The sequence below is a fragment of the Anas acuta genome, chromosome 8 (genome assembly GCF_963932015.1).
Source record: "Anas acuta chromosome 8, bAnaAcu1.1, whole genome shotgun sequence".
Classification (NCBI taxonomy): Eukaryota; Metazoa; Chordata; class Aves; order Anseriformes; family Anatidae; genus Anas; species Anas acuta.
Window position 1 is genome coordinate 16903430 of NC_088986.1, and position 13868 is coordinate 16917297.

Genomic DNA, 13868 nt, shown 5'->3' on the forward strand with positions numbered 1-13868 from the left:
AAAGAGGATAGATTTAGACTAGACATTAGGAGGAAATTCTTCACTGTAAGGGTAGTGAAGCACTGGCACAGGTTGCCAAGAGAAGTTGTGGATGCCCCATCCCTGGAGGTGTTCAAGGCCATGCTGGATGGGGCCTTGGCCAACCTGGTCTGGTGCGTGGGATCTATAATAGGGGGTTTGCAGTTGGATGATCTTTAAGGTCCTTTCCAACCTGATCCATTCTATGTTTCTATGATTATATTAATAGGTAACATCACTAAACATTGTACAGAACAACCTCTACTAGTATTTGATATAGAAATGAAAAAAACAAACCCCAAACATGATTGCTGGTACAGAATCACACAGGTTGGAAGGGAACTCCAGAGGTCCTCTACTCCAACCTCCTGCTGAAGGCTGGTCCATCTCTTAGGGCAATCTATGACAGTGTTTCTCCACCATCATGGCAGAAATTTATTTTCTTCTATTGAATTGCAATTATCGGAAAGTCTTACACAATCAAAAGGAAAAGAAATTCAGTCCCAGCTGGTTCAAGAAGGCACACACGTTTCCAGCATGGTTTTTTCAGCTTTCAAAATTTTTCCTTCCTCCTTAGCATTTTTGAGCTGCAAATAAAATTACATTTCTCACCAATCTACTCAATTGTCTATATACTGCATTTGTGTTCTAGAAGCTGCCAAGGCCACATCTCATTTTAATTCCCTGATGGCCTTGCTCAAAGGCCTGCTGTCACTGTATGGAAGTCCAGTATACTTAAAAAATTAATTACAGAAAATTACACAGTTACTGAAGACTTCCAGACAGCTTCTTTGGTTTCATTACTAAAGATTTAAATGGCTGCAGCAATAGCAGCTGCAATCAGCCGAGTTGTCTTTTTAAGGGTCTACAACACAGCACACTGCAAAGATCACTGCCCTCCCAGAGATGCATTGCCTCCTGGCCCCAAGAAGTCACTGCTATTTCTCTTTTGCTGATCTCCTGTGAAAGCAGGGAGGAAATGAGTTCAGCTAATGCCCCTGCTAACTAGGAACAACAGAGCATACTCCTTATGTGATGGCATATTTCATATTTTGCATATCTTTAATTTGGAGATGCATGTCTCATTATTAATGGGACTGGGACTCTGGCTGCTGCAACATGCCAACAGCTAGCACTGTGCTGCAGAACCGCATGTGAAAGGGAGACTCAGCTCAGCCTGATGCTCCTGGCAAAAATCTCTTTGATTTTTTCGGTTGCATTCACCAGGCTATCCCTCACTGCTGACACGCAGCACTGCAGCAACATCTTTCTGATGCTTCATCTGATCTACTGCACCTTTCCTTCGCTGTCTGAGATACAGCAATGCTAATACATTACACATGAAATGTCAGCTGAGAGATGGGCTGTCCCCAGGAGAGCCATTCGAACTGATAAAAGATGAACAACTTGATGTGATCATAAGAATTAACAATACTAAACATGTCTCTGTGAGGCTTTTGACAAGCTCCTGACTGTCACATACGTTTGACTAGCTGCTCTTTGCCACAATATTGTTTTTTTTTTATATCCTTGGATGATACAATATAATGCAAGGTACTTGTATGTTTGCCTTATACTGGGGATGCCTCAGCTTTTCTCTCTCTTCATCATTTACTGATACATACCTAACCACAGAGTACTAACCAGAAAATTGATATCCATAATTGGAAAGATTTCTCCACTAACAAAACCAAACACTTCTGAAATGTTGCTCTATGATGTCAAAGAGTTGTTGCTTATCATCTCATGAGAACCTGTAGCCCTGCAGCAGGAGACATCTAGAAGTTTGTAAATTAATACATATTAAAAATTTTAGAATTAAATCAGAAAAAAAACCAAAACACTATTATTTTATGAGATTAAAAAATATTTTTTTTCAATTACTCATGACATTGTGAGGGAGTTTTGATTAATCCCTTCCCCACACCAAACCCCACCAGCCATGCTCCAAAAAGCTATGGTGGGATGGCAATAAGGAGGATTCAGATTTCAGAAAGAATGTGGAAATGTTATTGAAAATGGTGGAGTTTAGTCTTCAGTTTTCCAATCAAGAAAACAAAAATTAGGAAAAATGCAAAGACCTACCTTTAACATAGCACATTTTTAATTTAACAGTGAAAATAAAGAAATCATTTTCAGCCCATTGGAAGGAAGTGCAGCTATTTGCACAGTGTATTCATTTAGGCTCCCTCTGTGTTAACATGCACCACAAACTGCAACTATTTTAATGGTTTTTAGCTACTGCATTCTTACATGTCATTGAAAACATCCGGCTTTCTACGAACCAAATTTGTGTTCTAACAAGGTATTTGTCTAGAGTATCTATTCCTTTACACATTGTCAGATAGGAAGTTTGAAAATGAAACAATGGAATACACACAAGCCAGAATTCTTTTCTGGGTATCAAGAGAAGATTTATAAATGTCACTTCATTTGCCCCAAAGCAATTTACTCTTTTACAGCTTTAGAACAGAAAGAACTGAATATGTGCATTATGAATTTATTTAACATCCTTCTGCTTTGACCTTCACCACACTTTCTTCCCAGAACTGATTTTCTTGTTTATGGTTTAATCTATTTTCACTTGACTTCCTACTAGGTCATAACTTTATGTGTATTTTTGCTCTCAGAAAGCAAAAAATCCCACCTGTGGTTACCGGGAGGTGCAGGCACCACTGCACACTTCTCAGCCAGCCAGCCAGCCAGCCTTACTTCCCCTGGGCACAGAGAGAGCCCAAAGCACAATCACTTCTCAGATTGCCTACAAAATGGTGGGAAATTTAGTCATCGTACTGCTCTCTCCATGATCAGTTTTCAGTTATCTATGAAACCTCATACAAACTGTCCCTGTTATGTATTTGCTGCATGTCCCCAGAGCAGACTGCAACCCCTTCGTCCTTATTTGTACACTGCCTGAACTCACCCTTTCAGCTGCATTAGAGGTACTTTCAGTGTTATCTCCTTTGATGTCTAGTGTGTTGTTTTGCTCTTCTAAAATATCACTTCCCGTATCACCTCTCCATTATATCCAATAAAAGGTCAAGCTACTAGTTGCATTTTCTCTTCCAGTCCCAGATGATTCTTCTATTTATAACATGCTTCAGAAAGTAAAATTACAGAAAAGGGCCATTTTTACTCACCTACTTACTCTTGCAAATTGCCGCAGCATTTGGTTAAAAAGCTATAGCTGACAGGTATGTTTTCAACCCGCCTCGCCACATTTGCAACGACTACTCCAGGCTGTTGTGAGAGAAACTCTTGGTCTCACATAGAAGCACAGTGTACCCATAGTAAGGGCTGAGTATCAAATCCACGGGACTTTTTATTTTAAAACCTAGTTAATTCCCAGTTAGCAAGCTCCTTTTCAGCTGCCTTCAGCCCTTACCCCATTCCTGGATAACTGCTTTCTTCTAAAACCTCCTCCTCCTCCTCTGAGCTCACTGACTTCTCCATTCTCATGTCTGACTCCTGTGGGACTGTCCCAAGTCTGTACTCACCTGAAAAGCAGAACTCCAGTCCGATATCCCTTTCAGGAGAGCCTGGTGTCATGGCTTTGTTCTTGATGCAAAGCACCTGTCTTTCTTGGGGAGGTTTGTCACGCTGTCTGGTTTCACGCATCCAACTTTGGTGCCTAAGGAGACATTAAAAAGGGAGAGGGAGGAGTCTTCACTGGAGAGCACAACTCAGATGGCCTGAACCAGGCTTCAGCGAGTCTCCAGTGACTGTAAGTAAAGCCAAGGTAAGTCAGCTTTCTAATTGCACATTTAAATTGGGAAGTGACCGTTTGCACCGTCACTCTAATGAATTTCCATCACCTGTTCAGCACTCATTCCAAGTTTGCCATTTGGCTTTGATACAAACCTCAGTGTGATGATGTGGGAATTACAGCTCGTCCCCACGTAGGAAAGTACAGAACTTCATCATGCTCGAGACGAACACAACTGCTGGGTTGTTGAAAACCAATATCACAGTACTGCTAACAACTTCTTAGGACAAAAATGACATTATGGACTTTTACTTTATGTTGTCTGAGGATCTAAACTGTATTAAAACATTTAATTTTGGTGACAGACCTGTAATTAACCCAATATGTAGTTTAGTGAGGAACTGCAACAAATATACACTGACATTTACAATATTATTCAAGACCTTTTTGCATGCTGAAGCAATAAAGCTAATTCATCATGCATTTTTCTGAAGAGATTCTTTCTTCAGCTCTCAAAATATTTATGACTGCCAGTCCTTCCTTCCTTTGCTTTTTTTTTTTTTAAAAAAATCTATGCAGATCATCAGTTTCTCCGTGAAACTAGCTGAAGCTAGCTTGGGTATTTGCCAGCTTGAAAGGCATCAAGTTTGCTGTATATCAGACTGCTTTGAAGGATGCCTTTCATTTAAAATGTTATGTCCTTTAACACTACATTTAACCTACATTTTATTGGACTAGCTACATTAAGGGTCTTTATTTCTAAAAGTTTATTTCACCTCCCAGTGGCATCAAGAGGAAATTTTGTGGCAGAGCTGAGGTAAATTAACTGACTCTTAAAGAGGAGGGTTATTTTTGTTAATAAAATCAGTAAATGTCTCTGTCAGAAAGTTATGAATACCAGAAAGGACAGTTGCTTCACATCAAGTAGAAATAGTGTGTTACACGTATTTATTTAGATAGCACATTTCAATCCACATTCTGGGCAGTGGTCATCAGAGATGCCAGGGCACAAGAAGGGCACTGAGAGTGCTCAGGAAATGGTCTGGCTTGCACAGAAGAGGTACAGCTTCATGAAGATGAGGGAAGCAAGCAACTCTCCTCTTCGCTTTTAGCAGAAGATAAGGAAGAACAGCAGCAAACTGCTGCACCAAGACCTGTACTATGGACTAAAACACATAGAAGCACAAGTTCCAAAACCACACATGCCTACCTTATGCACAAAAATAACCTGGTTTAGATTTAATGCAAGGTTGACAAGGAAGTTCTTTAAGTCAAGCAACCTTCCCTGCACAACACAACCTGAAAATGAGTAAGAAATACTTTCCAAACAGAATCACTGAGTTCCCTTTCCATATGATTATTACACTTCCCTTTGTCTTTGCTCTGGGACTCAGGCAAAGAGCAGAAAAGATGCTGTGAAACTATATCTCTTCTCACAATCTGGAGCCCATACAGAAATAGGAGCTATCTGAAACGTCCCAAGGAAAAACATACTGGTTCAAATTTCACTTGGCTTTACTCATTGCTATTGAGCCATTGTGCTTTTGGGTACTTATCTGCACCAATGTACTGTAGCTCAACCAGTGGCAGAAAGGAAGACATGGGTAACTTCCTTGGATACTGGAAGATAAATGCCTGGAGCTTTACTCATACGGTGCAATATTTCTTTACCAAGTATACCATGAAACCCCAGTCCCAGTGAGATAAGAGTTGCTCAGTTAAATTGCTGCTAACAGGGAATTTTCTTCCTTTCACTAAGACACACTATGTTCTTGGTTTTACACATAGTTTTCCCACTAGCAACACCAACACGTGTATCCCCTGAAAAACTGAGAGTAAGCATCAACTGATGCAGAGGCACATGTGTGTTTTGGTGACTGAATACAAGGTTTGGAGTTAAATCATCATCTTGGGACTTACTTGCTACTCTCAACACGTGAAAAACTATCTTAGATGAATTATGGACTTGACCCAGTACAGATTAACTTTACTAAATTCATAGGAATAGTCGAATTCCTTTGTAGTTCTGAGCACCTAAACCTCTGCTATAACATCACTATGCAGAACACTGAATAAGAACTCTTAGGAGCATGCTGGGAGGACTATTTTGCCATCACTTTTAAAGATAAAAAATATTAAATAATGCACAGTAATACAAGAAATAGCTATAGTTTAAGCAGAGTAGTAACTTCGAGTACAGCAATGGTGGAAAATAGCAATGGTTACTAGCTAGAAATTGAGATTTTTCAGTAGCAAAGCATCTACCACTTTCCAGTGACCCTGTCTTGCAACCCCTGCTGTGAACAGAACTATTGATCCAGGAGAGGTTGTTTTGCTCCGAGGTTTGAATTCAGATTCCTGTAAGCATGCAGCTCTCCTCCAAGTGTGCTGCCCAGCAGTGCACTCAAGCCAAGTAGAGATGACCCTGTAACACAGTCTCTTTTCTCACAGATATGTCCCAGCCCAGCTCAGGTACTGGTTAGCCTCCTGGCTGCATATGGGCTGATAACTTCCTGTGAGTCATTTCAGCAAATACAGTTCCTCTCTCTTGCATTCATCCAGAGTTCTGGGAAGCTTTCACTTGCCTTCTGATTTATTTATTTTTTATTTTTTTTTATCATCTGCAACTGAGTCATCCTCCATGTCTTCCGCAGTCTGGATTAATTCCTTCTTTGGCATATGGGATTTCCCCTCCCACTCTTCTTCCACAAATTCTTTGAGCAAGTCATCTTGCTTCCCTGCCTTAGTTTTTCCACCTCTAACACAGCAATCAGTACACTTCCCTTCCTCAAAGCTCTTTTAAGAAAAAATCCTCTTCTATCAGCAAGATACTGTGATAACTACCACAGAAACTATGTAAGCAGTATGACCCGTGGTGTGCTTTCACAGGAGTATCAGTGAATGAATAAACGTGCTTCTTTTTTCAGCTAACCACATCTTTGGAACAGAAAATAGTAGTCACAGCAAGCAGATGCTGCCAAATAGGAGCTGTGCTATAGACAGGGCTGGTATGGAAGGTAAGGGGCAAAAACTGGGGTTTCCCACATGGAGCTGCAGATTTAAAGGTGGAGAAGAAGGAGGAAGAGAAGACACTTAATGGACAAAGGACAGGCAAGCTGGTTTCTGGGGCAGAGACAACCATGATGAAGCATAAAGCTTGGAGGCACTTCCAGCACCTAATTCAGGAATTAACCTGAGGTTTTAGCAGGCAGACCTACTGAGTGCTTTTCCTCTGCAGCCCTGGTCTCACTACAGTGACAGAAAACACACTCTCCCAAGAAAAACTGCAGCAGTATATACAGTGCTGAGGCTAATGAAAACATCAGCCAACTTTCCACTCGGCGCTGGAACTGTGCCAATACTGACCAAATTGCTGATGTTGTTAAATAGACTCCCTTTCATTTGAAATGCAAACAAGTAAATACTAGTGCTACCTCTAATGAGACTTTGAGAATGCACATACCAAAATAAAAACGTTCATTACCCCTACATACTGCTTAGATCGTACAAAGCGTTTGGGGATGATGTACTACTACAGCTCAGACAGATTAGACTCAATGATAAGAAAGCTAAAAGCAGAAACAGCTTGCAGTCTATGCTGGACACTGGCTTGTGAGTTCAAAATGATACCTAAATGTTCTGTATTCATGCTTCATCTGTATTTTTTCAGCTCAGAGTTAAGGTCTAACAAGCTCCCCACACATCACAAGCATGTGAGCATACTGCAGAGCTCTCAGGACAGCCTTTTCTGAGAAACCTCACAGGACCAAAAGACACCTGAACGCTCAGCTTCCAGGGATGCTTTAATTTATTTTCACAGTCACACAAAACCAAGGAGAATCCAACCCTGCCCATTTTATGTTCATTCTTTGCAACAAGTGTGGACTCCTTCCTCGGATAGTAAATAAAATACTCGTAGTCTATAAATCTTGGGAAATAGCTGTCTCTTTCAGCATCAGATCTACTTTCCTGGCTTGCTCCAGGGCAGATTGGGTAACAGTCTCCGACTCATCTCTTAGCCCAGAAGGTTTATACATTTATAGAGCATCCTGGAAAAGATTTTGTAATTTACCTGCTGCTGGAGAGGATATAGAGCACTTCTCCTACAACAGAAATAATATTCTGCATATATTGTTAAGAGAGTCCTTTGTAATACTGCTTTGTAGTACACAGTGGGTTTTTTTTGTTTGGTTTGTTTGGTTTTGTTCACTTCACTTACATCTGGTACCTTTTATGGGCTTTGGACCACTCACATTTCTGAATCATTTGCATTATTCTTAATACCATCGTGACTGAGATGAGAGTTTGGCTTTTATACTGCAATTTACTAGCAGGACCTGCATGTTGAAACAAATTGTAATGCTAGGGATTTGTACCTTCAAGTATTGTTCAAACACAGCATAATAAAACTTTGCACTGCTCAGGTGAGGAACCAAGAAGTATTCTTTCTCTTTCAATGACAACTGAGAAACGGAGGCACTGAAGTTGATGCCATGCACAACCAAGCCCAGCGCAGAGCTCAGGCTGGGTTCCCAGCTCTCCACCCAAAGCTGATTCTCATCTAACTGTCCTGATCATGCCAAGCGAAGAGAAGGCTCCTTGTTCTTTGCAAATAGTCACAATCAAAGAAGCCTGAAACCTCTTTTGAGCCTTAGGACCTTGGTGCTTGGCAGGGGAGGGGGTATTCCCACTCAGTCTCGCAGTTACCAGGCTAGATTGCTCTTCATCCAACACCACGGAGTTTGGCCGAGAGGGAACCTCCTCCAGCACTTCTTCAACTGTACAGGCAAATACCTAACAGGCTTATGTACAGCATTCAGTCTCCCTTCTGGTCACAAGATAACAAGAATAGATAACGCTTAATATAGTAAAATGGGTAAGATGAATGGAGGTAGCTGTTTTCTGGAAGGAACACAGGTGGTGGCTATGAAACTAAGATGAATATTCCTGTTCCCCAGATATTGTGATGTACATTGAGACACTTAGGAGCCTGACTTGGTCCTCACTGAAACAGAAGAAACATTCATTTTATAGTACGATCCTCTCCTTGATAACTAGGATTTGCTCAGTTTCTTGTTTACTGTTTTTTGTTCACTTAATTGTTCCACCTCCAGATAGAGGTGTCCGCTGAAGAGTACAAATTGGTCAGTCTTTTTCCTCCACCTTCGTCACATTAAATGAGCTAATAAAATATCTAGTCCTGCTCATCCAGATTCCTCAAAGCCTGCTGTGGAGCAGGTCAACGTAATTATGTATATTTGAAGACAGAGCAACAAAAAGAAGGAACTGGGATGACATCCATACAGATCACACGGCAACACAAATGAGAGGTGAACAAGGCCTGCTACTAAAGTATACCTTCAGACACATTGCTTTCAGTCAATGGTCAAGCTTCTGAAAAATCTGATTAAATCTGACCTTTCAAAGATTATCTAGGGAAAAGAGTTACGGAGATGTACAGGGACAAGATGAAAAGTACTGAACAAAACTGATGCCACAATTTTTGTTTATTTTTGAAATGTTTTGCTAGGCAGACAAAGAGTCACTTCTCTTCAAGACACAAATTCCTTTAAAACATCAGACCACTCACTTTCAAGTTTCAAGCAGTAGACAATTAGGAGGAAATCACATCTACAGCTAATCCACTTGAGTTCAGCAGGGTAAAACTTCCTGGCTGATCTGATAATGAAAACTACAGCCCCCTTTTTGGTCAATGGTAGAAGTCACAGGTAACACAGAGGTTTGGGTTTGCTCCATACCTTTTAGCTACCAATAGCAGCTCATGGGAAGGAGAACACATCCCACTGTAACTGAGGAGGAAATAACACTTTCTATTTCTTTATGGTTGCAGTGCAAAGTGAAGAGAGGTCTACTTCTGAATACTAACAGACACTTGCTTATCTTTAAGTATCTTTAAAGAGCTATCTATCTTTAAATCTGTCTAAATCAAACTTTCCTTTAGCTTTGCACCTGGAACTCTGAGTCGCATTGAACTTCAGAGACTGGCAGGTATTCCCTTCTATCTCTCCTCACCCTTCTCAGAAGAGCACATATACACACAGACACGTACACAAAACAAAAAGCAAACCAAGTAACAGACGTTTGCAACATGTCAGGCACAGTATGTCATAAAAAAAAAATTACACTGCTATGATGCTTGGAGGCAGGTTAATAATTAGTTTGGCTTATAGTTTCTTCAGGGAGCAGAACCCACCTTAGGGGAGATTGCTAAATGTTTTTGGAAGCCTGGATCACCCCATCCTACAAACAGCAGGCTACAGAGATGGTAGCTGTTGTAGAAAGGCTGCAGCTTTCCCTTCTTTTCCTGTATCACGGGGGTAAGACCTTCATCTCTTGCCTCCTGCTCAGAAAAGGCTGCATTATCTCTACCTATAATTAGCTTGATCAACTGGGTGGGTATTAATACCACATATTTCACACAGTAATGTGCCTGTCTTCTACCTCTGCTGTGGCTTCACAATCTACAGAAGCTGCTAGTGAACTTCAGCTAGTTTTGCAAAACTGTAACAACATCCACCAATGTCTGTTTGTAGAAGAAATGTCTCTCTTTTTTTTTCCCCCTCAGGTCAGATTGCCTTCCAGCCCCAAGGCCATCAGTGACAGACATTCTTGTGGCCTTACACTGGGATGTACAATTTTTTTAGCTGAACATTGAATCCGAATTTCTATATCCAATCCAGTCCCCATTGTTTGGACATTAGCTCAAAATGATGGAGAGACCAGTTTTTTGTTATGGTTAAACATGAGTAAATAACAGCCAAACTGTGTGTCACATCTTAACACAGTTCAATGGAACCACTAATTCTGATTTGGCCTCAAACCAAACTCAACTTATCTGGAGTGAACTCTGTAGCAATTTTCTATTTTTAATCACCACAATGTTCTATTATGACTTTGTTGCAGATTTTTTTGAAGTGTAGTCTCAGATACCTGCTTTTTAATTCCTCCTTTTCCTACCATAATCAATTAGAGCAGAACTAGGTACAGAACATGCTGATTAATGGGACTCCACGAATAAACCAAGTCCTTTATGTCACTTCTTACAACCCTGCAAACATGACATACACAAAGCGTTATTTCTACTAAGCTATATGATTAATTGGTTCTGTTAGGAAGTACGCTAATACCTCTCTGTTCCACAACAGATACCATGTAAAGTTGGCAATAACCCACTGCTCCAATTCCTCTCCCTGCCTCGAAGCTACAAAGATCACTAAGAAAAGACTGCTGGCAACACTCTCCCCGTCTTTTTTTGGAAAGAACATCCTTCTTACTACTGACTGCTTTTCTTCTTTCTCCAGGAGAGAAACTTTTGAGCAGCCTAGGGAGCAAACAAGTGTGTTTTGATAAGGAACTGAAAGCACTTTTTCTAGTAATTACTGCTGAGGGGGTAGCATTTCCATGTATTTCTGAGTTGAACATATTCCTCCTCTGGAGGAGGAAAAACAAACTCTAATAAAGCAGACAAGCAAAAACGGCAAAACAGTTTACATGTTTATTTAGAGAAAGCTGCCTAAAATGACAATGGAATGATTGCCTTAATAAGAGTTGCTCCCTGAGGATGGGATTCACGTCATTCAGGTAAGACACCACAAGTTAGTTGCCCGTGCTCAAGCTAGGTACCTGAACACAATGCAAGCCTCCATAAGGTCATGCACTTCATCTTAGAATACTCCCCCAAGAAAGTCAGACAAACAAGCCTTTGGAGGTCTTTATTTCTGTCCCTTACTATTTCTCTCCGCTGGCTATAAAAGGAGCCATGGATGACTAGCTGTAACATGGACATTTAACTTTGAGATGCCTAAGATGAGGGAGACAAATACTACACTATAGCTCTGTATCGTAACTAATATGTAAAAATTACAATCAAAACACAACTGTGATTAATCATATATCCTTATAAGTTGTGAAATTCAAAGTAATAGTTCCCTTATCAGGGAACTATCAATAGTTCCCATCAGCTTAATATTTTCTGTAAAGGTGCATAGTAACAATAATTCCAAAATAGCTCAGTGTTTTGGACCAAGTTACAATTTCTAAGGGAATCATAACTTTGTCTTGATTTGAATTCAATTAAATTCTCTGCCATAATAGCAGCATAATGGCATAGAACATTTTTCTTTATTTCCTCGGCTTGGAAATTAAAAAATGAATAACATGCAATGTTGCACAGTGAAATAGACCTTCTCTCCCATATGGACAGCACTATTCTAACGTCAGTATGGTTTCCTTTTGGTACAAAAATAAACAGATAAATCCATTTATATATTTCTTTATAATATACATTTATGTATTGCTTTACAATACCCACCTTTAGTACATAAAAAGGAGGAACTCATGCTAGCTCTTAAAACATGTCGTATTAGCCACAGCTGGTAGCTTTTCTTCTCTGAGTCTGTGTTCTGTAGGCTACTTATTGAATCACTGTTTGTCCCCGCTTTTCCATCTGTGTAAAAGATGTCGGAACCTGAGACCCTGATCTAATAAAAGTTGTGTACATGTTTAACTTTGCACATGGTGCACAGTTCCTTACTGAAATGCTGATAAATGTCTGGGGTAATACACAAATGATAACTTCACCCACCTTGGCTTTTACTGTTTGAAGCAATCCTTTATCTGGTTAAAAACATGGATTTTTTTTTTTTTGTCTGGCACATTAAAATACATGAAAAATCCTCTAATTCTACATTATTATTATCACCTCCAGTTTTTGTTTTATGTTCTTCCTAAGATTATCTTTATGGGCCCTGAAAGATTGATTTGCGTAAATTTTAACAATGCATATCTCCTAAAATAGCAGTCTCAATATTCAACATCAACCGCTAAGATCTTATCATAACAAGTAAACTGCTACTGTTGTATTACAGTTGTCCCACCAAGGAATCATTACATAGCAACTCTTATCTCCCATCATACCAACCCAACTATTTTCCAAATACTCAGACAGCAAACTCAAAATAAAGTACCCTGTATGAAGGATGGCTTCCAAATAACCCTTCTAATTTAAGCCACAGTTTTGGGAGCCTCCTCCATGACATTTGCCACAACAGCATGTCTGAATGCAACCTACATGTATAGTCTGTATGAGCAGGCAGTGCAGATCCCAAAGCAATTCTGGATGGGGTCTCCTTTCGGGACAATTTCCCTTTTTCTAATGAACGGGGTCTGATTTCTAATGCAGACAAAACTGTACATTTCTGATGGAAAGGGGAGGAGTGGGAGTGGATGTGTGCTTTGCAAAAACCTATGCCAGAAGGAGAACTCACTGGTGAGCAGAGTGTCTCTCAATGCTCCCAACAGGAGAGTGCCACCTTTCCAGATCAGGAGACGCAGCTGCTCACATAAGTGCTATCTAAGAATTTAGTGTCAAAATGAGCTATGTTAGCTTAGGAGGAATAAACAGAAGACATGCTAGCCTGTCAAAGCAGAAGTGAGAAGCAAGTGTAGACTAGAAGAAAATGTTCTCCACTTTTGGTGCTAACTCAGGAACTAGCATTACTCAGCATGAGCTTTGGATCCAGTTCTGCACAATAAAATCAAATGGCTTTTCTGTTGGTGTCTTAAGCAGGAGCACAGTATCCAGTGCTTGGTTGTCACTAAATTCCTGTATCTTCAGATCATGTACTACCTTGTTAGAGGACAGCTTTCCTAATTCATTAATCTGGAATTAGGACCTCAGAATTGGATGCTCTGACACTGACCTTTATTTTCATTTATACAGCATCCAAAATATTCATGGCTTATCTGAGGACTTATCTACCTATTTTGTCTTATCTTGCCTAATTGCAAGGCCAGGTATAGACAGAATAATTTAATCTGAAGAGTAAAGAAACAAACATTGCATGTAAAACTGTGATCGGTAAAGCTTTTCTGAAAATTCCCTGAAGTACCTATAGGTATCTCCTACAGCTGGGCTTGCTTTCAGTCAAGTTTTTAATGTAGGCCCTATTCTGTGATGACAAAAACGTAAACAAGAATCTTCAGGAATATTACTTAGCTTTAAGTAATGCAGATTAATCTTTGACTCTTTTAAAATATTTCCATCACCATCCTGCCATCTGAACAGGTGTACTGCCCAGTGAGGTGAATAAGAGCAATCCACATTTCCAAGGGCATTATTTAC